Source organism: Melanerpes formicivorus, unplaced genomic scaffold (genome assembly GCF_026170545.1).
Source record: "Melanerpes formicivorus ecotype bairdi unplaced genomic scaffold, bMelFor1.0.p_v2 SCAF_35, whole genome shotgun sequence".
In the NCBI taxonomy this organism is placed as follows: Eukaryota; Metazoa; Chordata; class Aves; order Piciformes; family Picidae; genus Melanerpes; species Melanerpes formicivorus.
The window spans coordinates 4,506,429-4,526,047 of record NW_027142387.1 but is presented as its reverse complement, the minus strand read 5'-3'; the positions used below and the strand labels follow the sequence as shown (position 1 = coordinate 4,526,047).

General features: G+C 47.1%; 1 long non-coding RNA gene across 1 annotated transcript in view; it reads right to left on the bottom strand.

Annotated features, from left to right (window-relative positions):
- Positions 1-14,655, bottom strand: part of LOC137450380 (uncharacterized) — a 29,385-nt gene extending 14,730 nt beyond the window's left edge. The window contains exons 1-2 of the long non-coding RNA XR_010989580.1: positions 14,527-14,655; positions 334-544 (exon numbers count right to left, since the gene is read on the bottom strand). This is a non-coding gene — a long non-coding RNA (uncharacterized lncRNA). The remainder of the gene's footprint in view (positions 1-333; positions 545-14,526) is intronic.
- Positions 14,656-19,619: the final 4,964 nt, after the last annotated feature.

Genomic DNA, 19,619 nt, shown 5'->3' with positions numbered 1-19,619 from the left:
TGATTCTGTAACCAGAATACAGAAGCACCTCCAGGCCGGGCAGAGGAACAATGGTGAGCCCAGCAGATGGAGGGTTGCTCTGTGTGTACTTCTGGAGGTCTTATGCACCTTGGGGAGTCCTGGCAGACTGCAGTGAGGCACTGCTGCTGCAGAAACACCTTGTTACTGCTCCTGCCCCTGCAGAAAAAGCTGCCTTGATCTCCTCCCTGTATTTACAGCAGCCTTTACTATCTGCACTCAATGAGATCACCTTGAGATTTGCTTCAAACACAGCAAGTCCCTTGAGTTTTTTCCCCAGATGTTAAGGAAGAAAAAAACTATTTAAACACTCACTTCAGGGGAGCTGCAGACAAAGGCTTTGCCTCTTCCCAGATGTGGATTCTGCCTGCCTTTGAAGTGAATCTATTGAGCCATCCTCGGGACTGTTCTGCACCTTGTCTCGCTCTGTTAGACCATTAATTGTCCTGGTTTCCAAAACCACTGTGCAGTGCAGTCATTAGGATCCACTGCTCTGGCAGGGCTTTCTCTCCAGTTCTTCAGCCTGCTTTAAAAATAATAAGATAGAGGATGTGAGTCTCTGAGGTGTGGAATATTGTCACCAATCCTATGGAAATCTGACATTTGGTCTAATGGAAGCAGGAACCAGACTTAAGTGGTTTCCCTGGCATGAAGGAAGATTCACAAGCAAAAAGGTTAAAATCATAGAATCATAAAATGGGTTGGGTTGGAAAGGACATTCAAGATCATCCAGTTCCCACCTCCTGCCATGGGCAGAGACACCTCCCACTAGACCTCCCCTAACCAAGCTGGCCTTGAACACCTCCAGGGAGGGGGCATCCACAACCTCCCTGGGCAACATGTTTCAGTGTCTCCCCACCCTGTCAATAATCTCTTCCTCATCTCCAGTATCAATCTAAACTATAAGGCAAACATAAATACTTTAATCTCTCAGATCTAAGTGAACCTGCCTGCTCTTTTGGGAAGGTGCAATCTAAGTTTCCTGTCTGTGCTTCCATGAAATCATAGAATTGCAGAATGGTGGGGATTGGAAGGGACCTCTGGAGATCATCCAGTCCAACCCCTCTGCTTAAGCAGGGTCACCCAGATCAGGTTGCACAGGAACATGTCCAATCAGGTTTTGAAAGCCTCCAGAGAAGGATATTTCACAACCTCTCTGGGCAGCCTGCTCCAGGGCTCCAGCACCCTCATGCCAAAGTTTCTTCTTAAGTTCAAGTGACCCCTCCTGGATTCCAGTTTGTGCCAACTGCCCCTCATCCTGTCACTGGACACCACCATCCTCTTGACCTTCACCCTTCAGCTATTGATCAGCATTGATTAGATCCCCTCTCAGGCTGCTCTTCTCAGGGATAAAGAGTTTTTCCTTCCTTGAATGAGATTAGAGTTTACATCTAAATTTACAGCTCTCTATTTTATTTGTGTTCATAAATATTGCAGAAGGTCTGTAACCCCCTCACTGTTCTGCTGCCTGGTTCACACCTGCAGAAAGGCATAGAGCAGGTCAGGAAATTTCATTCACTGATTCCACAAGAAATTAACCAAATTGATTAGCCACAGTATTTGAAGGCTCAGATCTGTGCTTTGCAGGAGGAATTCATCATAGCTTGGCAGCTGAAACCCAGCATTTCAGAGCTGAGAACAAGGCCAAGGAAGCCCCACCTGTGCTTGGGTGCAGATCCAGCACAGCAAGGGAACAAGAAGCCCAGCTTGCTGCCAGCCCTGGAAGGAGAGCAGCAAACCATGGCAAGATTAATCCCTCTGACACACCTTGTTGATATTAATGAGGTCTTCCAGCTTGATTTTATGAAAGACTTAGTAAGTCAGAGCGTAAAGTTGCCCCAAATGCTACTGATGCTTTCCTCTCATGGTGTGCTGTGCCTGCTCTGCTGCTGGCAGAGGAGGATGCTCTGTAGACCCCATTTTAGTCAGAGATTAAAGTAGCTCTCATGGTTGCAGAGGTGGAAAACTCTAATACTGTATTTCCTACAGACTTTGATGTCATTCAAGACCTGTTCTGAGACTCACAGCAAAGCCCATGGGACTCACAACCGTGGTTCTAGCCCCTGCACACCTCCTGTTACTTCTCTGCTATAAAAATGAAACATTGGCAGCATTTCACTCTCAATGAACCTGTCCCTTTCTTGCTATTAGGCCAGAACTTCAGTGCCTCCTCCACTGAAACCTAGCAAGGTAAAATCTCCTAAAGGGGCAAAATATGTCTGTGGGCAGTTGCCCCACAATATTCCGAGTCACTGAAACATGACATCACAGAATCATAGAATGGTAGGGGCTGGAAGGGACCTCTGGAGATTATCAAGTCCACCCTGCTGCCAAAGCAGGGTCACCCAGGGCAGATCACACGTGAACATTAAGGAACTAATTCAGAGGGTTCCTTGGGATAAAGCCCTTAAATACAAAGGGGTCCAGAAGAGCTGGACCTACTTCAATGAAGAATTGTTGAAGGCTCAGGGACAGGCTGTGCCAATGTGCCGGAAGATGAGCCGCCGGGGCAGACGGCCAGCCTGGATGGTTCATGAACTTTTAATGGAACTAAGGGAAAAAAAGAGGGTGTACCACCTTTGGAAGAGAGGGGAGGCAACCCACAGAATGTTTAAGGATGTTGCTAGGTCTTGTAGGAAGAGAATTAGGGAGGCAAAAGCACACTTGGAGCTTAAACTGGCCTCTACTGTGAAGGACAACAAAAAGTCCTTCTATAAATACATCAATAGCAAGAGGAAGGGAAAGGACAACCTCCACTCCTTGATTGACATGGAAGGAAATGTTGTAACAAAGGACGAGGAAAAGGCAGAGACCTTAGCACCTTCTTTGCCTCAATTTTTACTAGAAGGGCAGAACGTCTTCCTGACAGCTGGCCTGCAGAGCTGGCAGAAGGAGCCAGGGAGCTGCACAGTTTCCCTATGTTCCATGAGGAGGTGGTTGGAACTCTGCTTAGCAGCTTGGATCCCCACAAGTCCATGGGACCAGATGGGATTCATCCTAGGGTGCTGAGAGAGCTGGCAGATGAGCTGGCCAAGCCACTCTCCATAATTTTCCAGCAGTCCTGGCTCACTGGCGAGGTCCCAGAGGACTGGAAGCTGGCCAGCGTGGTGCCCATCCATAAGAAGGGCCGGTTGGATGAGCCAGGGAATTACAGGCCTGTCAGCCTGATCTCAGTGCCAGGCAAGATTATGGAACAGGTCATCCTGAGTGCAATAACACAGCACTTACAGGATGGCCAAGGGATCAGGCCTAGCCAGCATGGATTTAGGAAGGGCAGGTCCTGCCTGACCAACCTGATCTCCTTCTATGATCAGGTGACCCGCCTGGTGGATGTGGGGAGGCCTGTGGATGTAGACCTGGACCTCAGCAAGGCCTTTGACACCGTCCCCCATAGCAAACTGCTGGCCAAGCTGTCAGCCCATGGCTTGGACGGGAGCACACTGCGATGGGTTAGGAACTGGCTGGAGGGCCGAGCCCAGAGAGTGGTGGTGAATGGTGCCACATCCAGCTGGCAGCCAGTCACTAGTGGTGTGCCCCAAGGATCAGTGCTGGGCCCTGTGCTCTTTAACATCTTTATTGATGATCTGGATGAGGGCATTGAGTCCATCATCAGTAAATTTGCTGATGACACCAAGCTGGGCGCAAGAGTTGATCTGCTGGAGGGTAGAGAGGCTCTGCAGAGGGACCTCGACAGGCTGGACAGATGGGCAGAATCCAACGGCATGAGATTGAACACATCCAAGTGCCGGGTTCTGCACATTGGCCACAACAACCCCATGCAGTGCTACAGGCTGGGGTCAGAGTGGCTGGAGAGCAGCCAGGCAGAGAGGGACCTGGGGGTGCTGGTTGATGGTAGGCTGAACATGAGCCTGCAGTGTGCCCAGGCAGCCAAGAGGGCCAATGGCATCCTGGCCTGCATTAGGAACAGTGTGGCCAGCAGGAGCAGGGAGGTCATTCTGCCCCTGTACACTGCACTGGTTAGGCCACACCTCGAGTCCTGTGTCCAGTTCTGGGCCCCTCAGTTTAGGAAGGATGTTGACTTGCTGGAACGAGTCCAGAGAAGGGCAACGAAGTTGGGGAGGGGTTTGGAACACAAGCCCTATGAGGAGAGACTGAGGGAGCTGGGGCTTCTTAGCCTGGAGAAGAGGAGACTCAGGGGTGACCTTATCACTCTCTACAACTACCTGAAGGGAGGTTGTAGCCAGGCGGATGGTGGTCTCTTCTCCCAGGCAGCCAGTACCAGAACAAGAGGACACAGTCTCAGGCTGCGCCAGGGGAGGTTCAGGTTGGATGCTAGGAAGAAGTTCTATACAGAAAGAGTGATTGCCCATTGGAATGGGTTGCCCGGGGAGGTGGCGGAGTCACCGTCATTGAAGGTGTTCAGAAGGAGACTTGATGGGGTGCTTGGTGCCATGGGTTAGCTGTTTGGGTGGGTTGGATTGGTTGATGGGTTGGACGCGATGATCTTGAAGGTCTCTTCCAACCTGGTTTGGTTTATTCTAATAAAGGTTTATTTTATTCTAACAAACCCAGATAGAGCTTGAAAGTCTCCAGAGGAGACTCCACAACCTCTCTGGGCAGCCTGCTCCAGGGCCCCAGCACACTCACACCAAAGCAGCTTTTCCTCATCCTATCACTCCATGCCTTTGTCAAAAGTCCCTCCCCAGCTCTTCTCTACAGGAGGGCAGAATCCCCTCCCTGCCCCTGCTGCCCACGCTGCTTTGGATGCAGCCCAGCACAGGGCTGGTTTCTAGGCTGCCAGCTCAGGTTGCTGGCTCATGGGGAGCTGCTCCTCACCCAGCACCTCCATGCTCCTGATTTCTCAAATGCTGGTATGTGGAAAAAAACATTGAGTGCAAGATGCCAGAAATTCTTGCTGAAATATTTATGAACACAAAAACGTAAAGAAAAGGGGCTGGATGTTATTAGCATCACGAGCAATGCTATCTCTGTGACCTTCTCAGCAGAGCTCTGTGTGCCACTGGAACCTGCTCAGAATTCCTTCATCCCAGCAGGTCAAGCCACCTTGCTGGGCTAAGGCCCAAATTTCCCACCAGAGCTGCGAGCACAGGTTGGAATGGAGGCAAACAGCCCCTCCCAGAATGAACTATAGAGGTTGATACAAGGTTTAAGCAAAGGAACTAATGTAAACTACAACCAGAAAAAAATCCCTTGTTTATTTTTCTCCAGGTTGTGCTTGACTTTCACAGCTTGAAGACAGATGCAGGCAGGAGGGCAGCCAAGGAGAAGCTTCAATTAGTTTCAAAACCCCTGCTGAGCACTTCAGGGAGGTGCATGACCAGCCCCTCCCTGGCCTTTAGAGGAATGAGACACCCAGATCTGTTTCTAAATATGACCTGCCCCACGGTCACCTGCTGAGCTAAGGGCAAGTTCTGGTAGAAAACAAGCAGGAAATCACAAAATCACAGCATTGTTTGGGTTGGAAAAGCCCTCTAAGATCATTGAGTCCAACATTCCACCCAACACCACCATGACCACCAGACTGTGTCCTGGAGTGCCACATCCACTCGTTTTGTGAACACCTCCAGGCATGGTGACTCTGCCACCTCCCTGCTTCGAGGTGCAAGGACTGGGCACATGGGGTGCCAACAGTGCACAGAGGTACCCAGCACAGAGAAGGTTGCTTCCTGTAACCAGTAGTGGGAGCAAGCAGGGAGAGAGAAACATGCTGACATTCTGTTGCGTTAATTCTTTGCTGTGCATAGAATCTTAGAATGGTTTGGGTTGGAAGAGACCTTGAAGATCATCTAGTTCCAACCCCCTGCCACTAGAGCAGGTTGGTGAAACCCTCATCCAAACCGACAGCTAATCTTTGTTGGAAACAAATTGTTGTTGTTTTTGCCAGGGATGCTTTATGCAGATGTCAAACATCTGGGTTGTCATCCTAGCCACACAAGAAAAAAGCAGAAATAATCCCCAAGACCCACCCTAAGAAGGTTCAACCTAACCAGAGTCCCTCTGCAGGCTGCTTCACCATCCTGACAGAATCACCGGGTTAACTCCTGATGTTGATTCTGCTCCAGCTCCAGCCTTCACATCAGGTGAAATCGGTAGAGCTTGAGAGCTGTGTCCCCATTCATGGCTTTTGTTCCTCATAGGAATTGCCAGCTCAGCTCATGAAATGGATGGAGCTTATTTGCTTGCCTCCCCTGCCACTTCTGCTAGAGGGAAGAGGTTGGTGCCGGGAGGTAGACTCCACGGCTGTCGGTGGCACCACTTCTCCACACGTCCAGATACCAAGGCAGAGGGCAAGAGGGGATTTCCTCCAGATTTCCCCCAGAAATCTTTCCAGCCTGGATAAACACAGCAGAGTCTAAAACGTTGACTGCAATGTTGTGATGGCCATAAAAATAATTTTTAATTCATTCCTCTGATCTTCAAAGCCAATTTGTGTCCCGAGTTCTGTGTTCTCTCCCCAGTAAGGATTACTTAATTAATTTCCAATAGATTAAAAGGCTTATTCCGACTAATCTATTTCCTACAGGTTTAAAGGATTTGGGTGTAGCAAATTCAAAGATGGCCTTTGTTCTCAGCCTCTGCAATGTGTACTTAGATGTAGAGAAAACATTTTCATTGTGCTGCTTCAGAAGTCTTATTTACAAGCCTGGGTTTCCTCCATGTAAAAAGGGAACCGCTGCAGAGCAGCATTCAGATCAAACTTGTTACAGAATTTGTTCAGTTGGAAAAGCCCTCTAAGATCACCCAGTCCAACCAGCAACCCAACACCACCATGGCCATTAAACCATGTGCCACAGTGATCTCATCCCAGCAAACCTAGCAGAGATCCACACAATGAGATGTGCCCCATTTTGGTGTCAGTTGAGCCAAGCACTGATGGTGAACCTAAGCACTTTAATGTGGCAATTCTGGCCATGCAAACCCAAGTTACAGAAGCACAAAATCATTTTGTTTGGAGAAGGCCTTTAAGATTATAGAGTACAACTATTAACCCAGCACTGCCAGGTCACCACTAGACCACATCCCTCAGCACATCTACATGGCTTTTAAACCCCTCCAGGGATGGGGACTCCACCACTGTCCTGGGCAGTGTGAGCCAGGGCTGGACAGCCCCTTCAGAGAAGAAATTTTTCCTCATGCCCAAACTGAACCGCTCTTGGTGCAACTGGAGGCCATTTCCTCTTGTCTTTCTTGCATCAAGAAATTTGAGAATGGCACCACATTGAGAGTGAGATGCTAGAGCATGTCCGGAGAAGGGCAAGTAAGCTGGGGAAGGGTCTGGAGAACAGGGCTGGGGAGGAGCAGCTGAGGGACCTGGGGCTCTTTAGCCTGGATGAGGCTGAGCCAGGTGGGGGTTTGGATCTTCTCTCAAGTACCGAGTGACAGGAGGAGAGGAATGGCCTCAAGTTGCACCATGGGAGGTTTAGGTTGTAGATGAGGAAAAATTTGTTTGCTGCAAGAGTGGTCAGGGATTGGAACAAGCTGTCCAGGCAGGTGGTGGAGTCCCCACCCCTGATGACCACATATGATATACGCTGCATTACAATCCTAACAGAAACCCTGATTAGGAACATGCATAAATTTGGGCTCTTCTGCTCAACCTGATCACAAACCATCACACCCACACAAAGGATTCAGTTGTTGATAATGTGAAGTCGTTTGGCAAAGTGGGAGAAAAGCTGCTGCTAAAGGAGTGCTGCAAAGCAGAGGCAGTGACGCTGCTCCTGATCGCTCCTCAGCCAAAGCAGGTCATCCCTCAGGAGCAAAGAGATCTCCTCCAAAGGTAGGGCAAGATTTGTAGCTGTAAACTGATGGATGTGCAGCCTTCAATTCTCTGAGCATTGTATGCCTGAGGGAGCTTTTGTTGACTTGAATAGATTTAGTCCCAGCTGGTGCCAGCCTAAGTGGCAGAATCAAGCTCTCCATGTAGACGTTCTGCTGGTTAACCGAAAACCTGAGGGAACACTGAATGATGGCATGCCTCAGGTTTTTTTTCCTCCAAGATATGATCAAATGCAGTGCAAGATGCTTAATCTTATTTGCATACTTTCCCATCATTTTATGCAAGAGGCTGGAAGAAGAGGGGGGAAAAAGGAAAAAAGAAGAGAAAAAAAAAAAAGCAGTTCCACAAAGCAGGCATCTCCTTGGCTGGGTAATAAATGTGAACTGCTTTGAGGTGTGTTCAAGGACAGCTCTGCTTCTCTCAGGCTTCATCTCTTTGCAGCTCGTTTCAGCCACCATTGTTATGCAGGTCACTGACAGCTACTGAAAACCTTGTAACATTTGTACCTGACAACACAAGAGGGGAGCAAGCACGAGTTCGATTACTGGGGCTTAAACTTTATTGATGCTGCAGATTTATTATTTCTTTTTTTGAAAGTGTAATTCACTTCTGGCTTGTGGTGACTTGCAGAGTGGTTAATTACTGCTGGGAGGCAGGATCTGTGCCACGGAGGTCATTAAAAAAAACCCCAAGAAAGATTTAGGGGGTGTAAAAAGCAGCCAGTTTTGTTAGAACTGGTTAATTTATCCAGAAGGGGATACTTTTTATAGCATGCAGAAAGCAGGAAGATTTGTCTTGCAGCAAACCCACAATGTTTTCCTTTCTGGTTTCAGAGCCACCAGTTGGTTGTTCTGCAGCACTGTCAAACAGCTCTTCCAGGGGGACTGGTTTGTCACAGTGCTTTCCCTGCCATGCAGTTTGGAGATTTTCTGGGGTTCTGGTGCTATCATGTAAGTACTGCTCAGACCTCCCTCACGTTCTCTTGCTCATGCATAAAGAAAACATGCTAGATCCACAGGTTTTGATAGACTCACAGACTGGCTTGGCTTGGAAGGGAGCAGGCTGCCCAGGGTGCTGATGGAGTCACCATCCCTGGAGAAGTTCCAGAAACCTGTGCATATGGCACCTGGGGACGTGGTGGTCTTGGGTTGGCAGCTGGACTCAATGATCTTAGAGGACTTTTCCAGCTGAAACAATTCTATGATTGAAACAACGATGGTTAGCAATGGCAGAAAGCTCTGCCCTCACCCCACAACTCCTGTTTGTCTGCAGGATTCCACCAGCAAGTCACACTTCAGTGTGCTGGGCCATAGTCCACCCTCAGCTAAGCTGGAGCCAGAATGAAGCCAGTGAACATTTATCACAGCACACAACTTCTTGGTGTCTCAGAGCAGAGGATATGGGGGATTCTGGGGGATTCTGTTCCAGTTGAGGATGTTTTCTGGAATCCCTCAAGTTTTCCTTTTCTCATACTGAAGTGGGAAGCACAGGACTTGAATTCACTGTCTCCAGCCCCAGCCCATGATAAGATGCCATTTAACTCTGGTGTGACCTATTCAAAGAGTGAGACCCTCTAGCATTGCTCAGACCCAAGAAACACGACCAAGCTTCTTTTATCTCCTTGGCATGGAATTTACATCTATGCAAAACTGATCATTTGAGCAGAGACACTCCAAAGGAGAATATACTTTAGGGATTAGAGGGTCTAGCACAGGGGGGCTCTGGCAGGAGCCTTTCAACTGTTATTAAAGCCATGCCATAGATCCATGCATCCAGCTGCCCACTCTCCTGATGCTATCGGAACCACCCCGCAGCGGACACGACATTCTCCTCTGGCAGCTGGAGATTACACCACAGCTTCTGCTTTCATTTCTAATCAAAACAGCTCCCAAATTCACAAAGAGCATCTGGAAACCAGGAACAAAGCAGAAACATTTCTGAACACAAATGTTCTGACAAGAGAAATTTAATTGATGTTTTAATTCAGCTTTGGATTTTTCACTGGACCTGCAGCTGAATTTGTGTACAGGGACGCAGCTCCTCCAGAGACCCCCAGCTCCAGGCCTCACTGCAGGGCCACTGTGTCTGGAGGACACAGGGGAAAGCTCTTCCTGCTAGGACAAGGCTGATCCCTTCCTGTCTTCAGGTGTTCTCACCATGTGTTGTCTTACATGAAGAGCTTTACTTTCCAGGATAGCCTCTGCTGGTTTGCCTTCACTAGTTCAGCCTCTGTGGTCAGAGCAACCTGACTTCACACACCTTGGGGAAAAAAATCTCCCTTTCAACCTCATGCTGAAGGCAATACTGAGTGAGCAGGTGAGCACGCAACAGCAGAGTCTACCACTGCACATGACCTGAAAGAGTGGCCAGGACACAAGTCCTGAGCAAGATCATCTTCTCGTGAAAAAAGATCTTTACTACAAGGGTGGTGGAACACTGCAACAGGATGCCCAGGGAAGTGGTGGAGACCCCATCCCTGGAGACATTCAAGGCTAGGCTTGATGGGGCTCTGAGCAATCTGATCTAGTTGGGGATGTCCCTGCTCACTGCAGCAGGGTTGGACTAGATGACCTTTAAAGGTCCCTTTCCACCCAAAGCAATCTGTGATTCTATGATCCATGAGCAGCACCAGAGCCAGGCACATGAACTGCTCTGGCACTCAGACACTTTGCCCACTCTTGATTCCATTCCTAGTGGCTTCCAGGACCCAGCATTTCACCCTGCCTCTCTCCTGCTGTGGAGATACTGACAATTGATTTCCCCTCATTTAAACATTCCAAAGCAGAAGATGCAAATGCATAGGCTACTCACTTCCCCAACCCTCTCTCCATGGCCAAGTCTCTGGTGTCTCTGATGATGAACAGCACCACGCTGCTATGTAAATTTGCTAAATGTAACCAAGGAAACAGGGTCCTCACTAAAGCCAGAGACTTCTCAGAGGACTTGCTGGAGGTAGAATAGCAGCTCTGGTACTTTTGCTCTGCTGTCACTCACCTCTGGGAATGGAATGCAAAAAATAATCACGTGTGTATGCTGAGGAATAGGAAAAAGCCTTAGGTGCAAATACAGCCAGCCTGGCCTCTCAGCAAAGGGGCTGGTGGGATGAGGAAAGCCGATGGCAAAGGATAGCAGCACTAGTTTCACTTTGATTCCCAGTAGGAAGCAAAGCAGATAATAGTCCACTGCTCAAGGTATCTAGCTGCAAATTTGTTGTTAACATGTATCTCGCCACATGGATGAGTTTAACATTGACCCATAGGACAGCATCATGGAGTCATTAAGGTTGGAAAGGATCTGAGATTGATCTCACAATGGCCTCTAAACAAGGTCCCAAAGTGCCATGTCCATATGGTTTTTGACCACCTCTAGGGATGGTGACTCCACCACCTCCCTGGGCAGCCAGGGTTGAAATAAGTGACAAAGCTTTTCTGTATCTAGTAAGGGCTTTATATGAATAGTAAGTCACGGAACCATAGAATGGTTGAGTTGGAAGGCACCTTCAAGATCATGCAGTTCCAGCCCTGTGCCATGGGCAGGGATACGTCCAGCTTGCTAAAGGCCCTGTCCAACCTGGCTTTGGATGGAGTTTTAAGGCAGAAGACTGAGTATATGTCCTTGTGCTAGCACACAATCACAGAATCCTTAAGGGTGGGAAAGCCCTCCAAGACTGTCCAGTCCAACCAAAATCCACCACCACCGTGGCCACTAAGTCATGTCCTGAAGTGCCATGTCCACACATTGCTTGAACATCTCCAGGGATGGTGACTCCACCACCTCCCTGGGCAGCCTGTGCCAATGGCATCTACACATTAGAAAAAGTGGGAGGAAATCCACTAAGGAAAGAAATCCAAATGAGACCAATCCTATGGGACTTAGTACTTCACAATGGTGGCCATAAATAAGAGCTGTGTGGTTCCCTCACAGAAGTAGCATGCAGTAGATACTTCTGTAACTATCAAGTAATATCCAGAAACTCCAGCACTGTGAAGACCTAGGCTGGCCAAGAGCTATCACAGATCCTCTGAGTTACAGGGCAGAGATCTCAGTTGCTTATTTTCCCCCAAATACTAAAGAAACCTACTAAACAGTTGTCTTGTGGACTTGCAAAAGCAATTCACTCTGGAGATGATTGCATCTTTGGTGACACAGCAGGTATTTCCAACCTGATTTAGATCCAGTAGTGTTCTTACTGGCAAAGAAGCTGCTAAGGGAAGAAATTAAAGTGTGTAATTACTGCTCCAACGTTACACTAACACATAAATAATTTCCCTGGCAGGTCACACAATTCCCATGCATATTTTATTAAACTGTAAGAAATAATTTTCTGGGTGACCCTGATCTTCCTGCATGCTTTGAAGTCTGAAAGCCAGCAGTATAGCCTATAAGTTTAAAGAAATTTAGAAAGAATTGTGAAGTTAAAAGGTACTTTTGATGTTTGCTCTCTCTCTTCCATCACAAGGGCATTCGATGCAGAAGGAGCAGCAAACATGAATGCCTGAACATTTCCATGGCAATCACGCTCCTTTAACTCTTTCCAGTCAGTTCATGTGAAAGGCTGGGGAGAGCTGTCTGCTTCCAAGGGGTGCAGAGATAGTGCTGGGAATTTCACAGAATCATGCAATTGGTTGGAGAAGACCCAAGATCATCAAGTGCAACCATCAACCCAACAACTCCATGTCACTAGTAGTCATGGTGGCATTGGCTTGACGGTTGGACTTGATCTTGGAGGTCTTCTCCAACCCTAATGAATATATGATTCTGTAACATGGCTTAACCCAAGCCGAATGGTTTGATATAAAGAAGGAGCAGTGCACTGAGTGGAGGCACAGTATCACAGTATCACCAAGGTTGGAAGAGACCTCAAAGATCATCAAGTCCAACCTGTCACCACAGACCTGATGACTAGATCATGGCACCAAGTGCCACGTCCAATCTACTCTTGAACACCTCCAGGGATGGTGACTCCACCACCTCCCTGGGCAGCACATTCCAATGAGCCACATGAAACTTGTTCACCTTCCAAACACTGAATCTGCCCTTTAATGGTTCTGTGATCATCCAGACTACTGCATCCACACACACGCTAGGCTGCAGTGGGACACATGGTGATCAGGCAAAGCTTTATTATTTCTTACAAAGTAGGTTGGAAGTCAAAATCTGGCTGAGAAATGGGAGCAAGCTGGACATGTTGTGAATACCTTGCATTGCTCCTTCCCACCATTCTTCAAGCCTTGTAAGAGCTGAGTCCATTCTATGACATACCATGGAATAGTTTGGGTTGGAGGCACCTTTAAGATCATCTAGTTCCAACCCCCATCCAATTCTCACAGCTGGGGATACCTTTTTCCAGGCCATCCTGCTCATGGCTTTACCCAACCTGCTTTTGGCAGAAGTATAATTAAGCAGTAAGTGAACAGCAGTGTGGCTAAGCTCATGGGCCTTTCCCAATGGACATTCATTTCACAATCCATGTCACAGGATTGTAGGGATTGGAAGTGACCTCTGGGGATCATCCAGTCCGACCTCCCTGCTAAAGCAGGTTGCCCAGGATCACAATGTCCAGGCAGGTTCACCTACACCTCTCTACACTGAACACCTGAGACTTGAAGACAGGCAGAAACAGTCTCAGGCACCTAAACCCCTCCACTGCATGGATACCATGTGCAGGACAGAGGGTGGTGCAAGGCACATCTAAATCAATCACCCACAGTAACAGCTTCAGGAAGCAGATTGCTCAGAAGTACTGACAAATTCTTGCTCAACTGCTCAATACAATTACCTGGCCACCAAAGATGAGGTTTTAGTCTCCCAGTTGGCGCAGCAGTCTCTGTTTGCCAGCTGTATTGTAATAACCCAAAAGTTAACATCTCTGACTTGATAATTATTTGAATTTTAATGAATAAGATGAATTAAATTGTTCGGCTTAGCTGCTTAGCCTGAGTTCCTGACAGATAAGGAAGAGATTGTGCTTATTCAAGAGCTTTTCTGTGTGAAGACAGAGGGTGCAGAAGAAGCCAGGTTTCTGTGGAATTCAAACTCATTATTCAGAAAATGATAATGCTAATTACAAATACGGGTTGTGGAATTAATTAGTGAGTTTGAGAACAGCTCCAAAAGGAGAATGTGGAAGGACTAGGAAGATGCTGAGGGGACTGGAACATTTCTCTTAAGAAAAGGCTGAGAAACTTTGGGCTTTTTAGCCTGGCAAAGAGCAGACTGAGCAGCGATCTCATCAACACCTCAAGGGTAGGTGACCCTGCTTTAGCAGGGGGTTTGGACTCTATGATTTGCAGAGGTCCCTGTCATTCTGTGATTCTTTACCACATTCAGGCACAGTGTGCTTTGTCAAGAGGTGGCCTACCTGGAGATACATAGAGAGAGTCATCAAATCATTTGAGTTGCAAAAGACCTTTAAGATTGAGTCCAACCATTCTCTAACTCTGTCAATGCTGGGGCTAAACCATGGCCCTCAGCACCACATCTCTGCCTCCTGGAAACACCTCCAGGGATGGGCATTCAGCCACCTCCCTGGCAGCCTGTGCCAGGGTTTAAGAACTATTTATATCTAAACAGATAAAACCTGTATTATAGAGAGAAGATAATAGATACTGTATAAAATATACAGAGAAGATGATAATGTATTTAGATATTATATACAGAGATTATAATATATATATTCTTTACAGAGGAAATATATATATTTGATCTATACAATATATATTTCACACATATCAGAATATAATTACCTTGTAATCACACCAGCCCAGAAGTGCAGCTGAAGGAGCATGAAGGCCACTTTATTTCTGCCAGCTCATTCTTTTCTCCTTGCTGCTGAAGCTTTTATCACCCTCAGTGGTATCTACATTCAGCACAACAATCACTGAACATATTTAAGCTTTCCTATTTCCATCAGAAGGAAAGGGGGGGGGGGGGGGGTAGTGTGTTGGTGTAGCTTGCCAGCCTCACAGCAAACCAAGCAGGAGAGAAGTAGATGGTGAAACTGGCTCATTTCCAGGCTGTACATGCATTGCCAGCATGGCAGCCCTGCTAGCCAAAGCCATCAGCTCCTCTCCAAAGAGCCAGACAGGGGGATAGAAGCAGCAGGGGACAGCAACGTCCGCCAGCGATCCAGAGAAGCCTGCATTCTGCCACTCAAGCCCAGGTTTGCCCCGGACATGGGCACACACACATGCAAACACACGTGCAAAGGCTCTCCTCATCTTCATGCACACTCCACAACTCGAAGTGGAGGATTAGCAGCTGCTTAGGGATTTAACCTCATTTCTATGCAAAAAAAATCCCCACCAGAGCTTCAGTAAGGACTTACTGAGGAGTGGTGTTTCTGTCCAACATTGCTCCTCTCTTCCTGCCTTTTTTGCCATGCAGTGTTTGAGACACCAGGCAATGTCTCTGCCTGTCTTTAGACTATGAGCACTGCAATTTAGCCAAGTGAGGGTTAAGCATCTTTTTATGTTGCTCTCCCCTCCATCACATTTTTTTTTCCACCCTGTGAGATTCTGAACATGCTAAACTCTGCAAAATTCCCCCAGAATGATAAAATAGGCTTGGAGGGGTAAAAGGGCCTCTGCCACATACCTTTGCGTTGGAACATTTTGATTTCCTGTGCAATTTCAATTTTGCTGTGAATCAGAACCATCTCCAGCAAGCAGAGAGTGGAACTGGAGCTTGCTGATATTATAGCCTGCCAGGAACAGGAGCTGTTGCTGTCAGGCTGAAGAATTTTCTAGCCCTCTGACAGTTCAGATACCATCTGAATCTTATTAACTGCTTGTGCCTGACCTTCAGCCGGAGCCTTTATATGCAGGCAACCTTGATGCTGCTAACAAAAGGTGCTAATGACCTTTTCTTCAGAAAGAAATCATCCTTAACTCAAGTGACTTATTGGGAAGGGTTTTACTGTCAGCACTGATTAACAAAAGGAATAATATGCCAGCAAACCAACTGTGCTCTGCTACCTTTGTTTGCCCCAGCCTCTGTTCTGGCTGTGCTTTCAGCTTCTTGATCCCACAGTATTTGCCACAGCTTGGTGCCAAGAGTACCATCCCCACTTAGGTCACTGTGGGCAGTGCAGGAAGAGGGCAGCACTGAAGCCACCCGGCAGAACGGGAACTGCAATACAATAAAGTGACCTGAAATGTGCAGATCAGTGTAAGAGGGAAAACAGAGCTGCTAGCCATGGAGCTACAGGCTCCACACACACAGCTACAGAATTGTTCCTTCCTCTACTGCAGAAAATGTTCAGCCACTCCTTAGTTAATGTGGCACTAAAGGTGATGGAATCTGCATCCCTGGAGACATTCAAGAGCAGAGGTGGTGGGGCTCTGAGTAACCTGATCTAGTTGGAGATGTCCCTGCTCCCTGCAGGGGGGGTGGGTTAGATGACTTTTAAAGGTCTCTTCCAACCCAATGCATTCTATGAGTCTAACACTGTAACTCACATGAATTAATGCCAATGCAGATTTCTGCTTGCCCCCAGTGACACAGGAGCAGGTCAAAAGCAACAGAAAAGACCCAGGAGAGTTCCTCGACCATATCTTTTTCTGAACTGGATCTACAGTTGTAGAATCATAGAATCAGCTTGAATGGAGAAGTCCCCAAAAGTCAAGTCCAACCATCAATCCAGCACCACCATGGCCACTAAACTATGTCCCAAGGTTCCATGTCCACACAGCTCCAGGCATGGTGACTCCATTACCCCCCTGGGCAGCCTGTTCCAATCCCTGACCACTCAGGCAGCAAAGAAATTTTTCCTAATCTCCAACCTAAACTTCCCCTGGTGCAACTTGAGGCCACTTCATCACCGCCTATCTCTTCTTACTAGAGGGAAGAGACCAACCTCAACCTGGCTCCAGCCTCCTTTCAGGGAGTTGTGGAGAGTAATGAGGTCTCCTCCTCTGCCTCCTCTTCTCCAGTCCTTAAGCTTTCTTTAGATGGTCTCAGACAAGGGTAAGTTTGCTAACTGCAACTATTGACCAAGCAAGATTCCAAGACAATATTGAAATAGTTTCTAGCCCTGCTTCAGCACACTGTTCCACCCCAAACTATTAGCAGCATTCTGTGGCTCATTTTCAATCATGGACCTCCATTTGCATTCCTTAAACATTATTTCTTCCCATTCTTTCTATATGGAATCCTTGGCTTTCAAGAAAATGTACACCACTTGAGCAGCAAAGTCCTCTTTAAACACATGAAATGGTCAAGAAAAGACTTCAGTCACTCGGTTTCACTGCTCAACAGAAGACCCCAGAGACATTTTGCAACAAGACAAAATACTTTCAGTTCTCCTTTAGCCTTCATCTCATACTTGGCAGCATATCAGTGCTTATGAAAGGAATGTCAAAGTGTCTTCTTGCTGGAGAAAAAATGGTTTCCCAGAAAATCCCAAAGAGGATAAGCAAGGTCATTTACTGGGTGCAAATATCCATACGAGACAAAAATATTTTCTCATAGGATCACAGAATAGTTTTGACTGGAAAAGACCTTCAAGATTGAGCCCAACCATCAACCCAACACCACCACGGTCACTAAGCCATGGCCCCAAGTGCCGTGGCCACATGTTTCTTGAACACCTCCAGGGACGTGGACTCCACCACCTCCCTGGGCAGCCTGTGCCAATCCCTGAGCACTCTTGCAGCAAGGAAATTTTTCCTAATCTCCAGCCTAAACCTCCCTTGGTGCAGCTTGAGTCCATTTCCTCCTTTTCTATCACTTGTTCTTAGGGACAATGGACCAGCCCTCACATTACTACCTTTCAGGGACTTACAGGGTTTAGTTAGACAATTAATAGTAGTTCTGGGAAAAAAAACAAACCAAACCAACAAAAAACCCAACCAACAAATAAATTAAACAAAACCAAAAAGCCAAACTCAACCCCCCCAAAAATGTGCACTTTCCACTTAGCGCGGTCATGCTAAGTCCTTACTTATGATGGTTGAATAAAGCAGAAGACATCTGTCAAACACAGACCTATCATGCCTTTTACTGTATTGTATAGCTGGCTCTTAGCAACAAATAATGTAAAGCACACCCAAAGAGAAGCTGGGAGTCAGCACCATGAAATATGACCTCTTTTCAAGAGATGTTTCAGAAAACCATTTTCAGGTCCCCCAGGTCAGTTGCTGCCCACGTGAGGAGCTGACACAACTTCACACCACTTCAGCCTTGCTTGGCTTCTTTTGTCACTCAGAAAGATCCCTGTTCATTCCACCACTCAGCCAGTAATTTATTGGCAGCATGCAATCATTGACTTAAAAGCAGCCATTTCAGACAATTCCTCTTTTTCAGTGCTAAGTCAAGGCTCTTGAACATGACCCAAAGCAAAGAATTTCTTTGCTCAGGAATGATCTATACATGACCTGACCTGGAGCATACCGAGCTGGACAGCTGAGGGATGCAAAGCAGACAAAGAAGCCTGTACATGCATTTAGATAGCCAAAATGCTGCCCTAAGACAGAAACAATGAAAACCAAACATGCATTAAGATCTCTGTTTCCATTCCTTAATCTAATTGTGGAATCTCCTTCTCTGGAGATTTCCAAACCCACCTGGACATCAAGATTCTGTGCACCCTGCTCTAGGTGTTCCTGCTTTAGCAAGGAGGTTGGACTAGATGATCTCCAGAGGTCCCTTTCAATCATAGACACCATGCTATGATTCAATGAATCCACTGCACTGCTCTCCTCAATTAATATAACCAAGCATCCTCAACTGAACTTTGCAGTTGAGCAAGTGAAAATGCAGATGACCAGAGCACACCAGCCCTGTAGGGGTTTAAAAGCCATGTGGATGTGGTGCTGAGGGTTGACATTTGTGTTATTCTCCAGCTATATAGCGATCATGGTCATACACTGCCTCAAACTCCTCATCTTTAAGGCAATCAAGACTTAAATGCTGTTCAAGTATTAATGACAGCTCCATATGCAAGCTCTAGGTTGTAACTTATTTTAGCTGGAGCTAGGAAAAAACACAATTACAGAATTGTTTTGGTTGGAAAAGACCTCCAAGATCACCAAGTCCAACCACTATCTAATTCTACTGAGTCTGGTGCTAAATCATGTCCCTCAACACCACATCTGATGGTATAGGAGCCTGCTGAGACACTGCACTTTCAGAAAAATGTAGACAAGTAAGAGGCAGCCAAGGAAGAATAAAAATAGGAAATTTAGAAAGAATGTTGCCTTCTTAGTCTATGAAATAGAGAAGTATGAGAGGCAGAACTGTCCCCCAAGAAGAAGACTGCTCTCCAAGAGCAGAAGAGGCAGGATCAGACCAAATCAGTTCATTTTGTTATAAAAAAGATCACAAACTTTCTAAATGGCAAAAGCAGACAATCACTCCAAGAGTTAAACCCAGGATGCAATGGTATCTGACCTCTGAAGGCTTCAGAGGCAAGACATCTACATGTGACTCATAGACAAACCACAAATACTTTGACTCCATGCAGCAGGCTGGAGTTGGTCATCCCAGACAATGATGTTAGAACCAGTACTGGATATTTCAGCAGGGCCAGTGAGGAGAGGAAAGTTACAAGCTCCAAGGTTGCCAGTATACTCCAGAGGTAGCCAGGACATGAGAGTCATCCCTGTTCAGGTCAGCAAGATAAAAGTGGCTGTGCCTGGCCAGACCTGAAGCCTACTCTCCACTATGTCCTACCTCCAGATACAGCCAGCTGTGCCAGAGCTAGATGAACTGTGTCCCCAGGGCACTGACAGGCCTGACCTACTCTGCCCAGCTTCCAGACCCACCTCAACCTACCCACAGCCTAGGACCTATGCCTGGAGATATTCAATGTGAGGCTTGATGGGGTTGTGGCTGACCT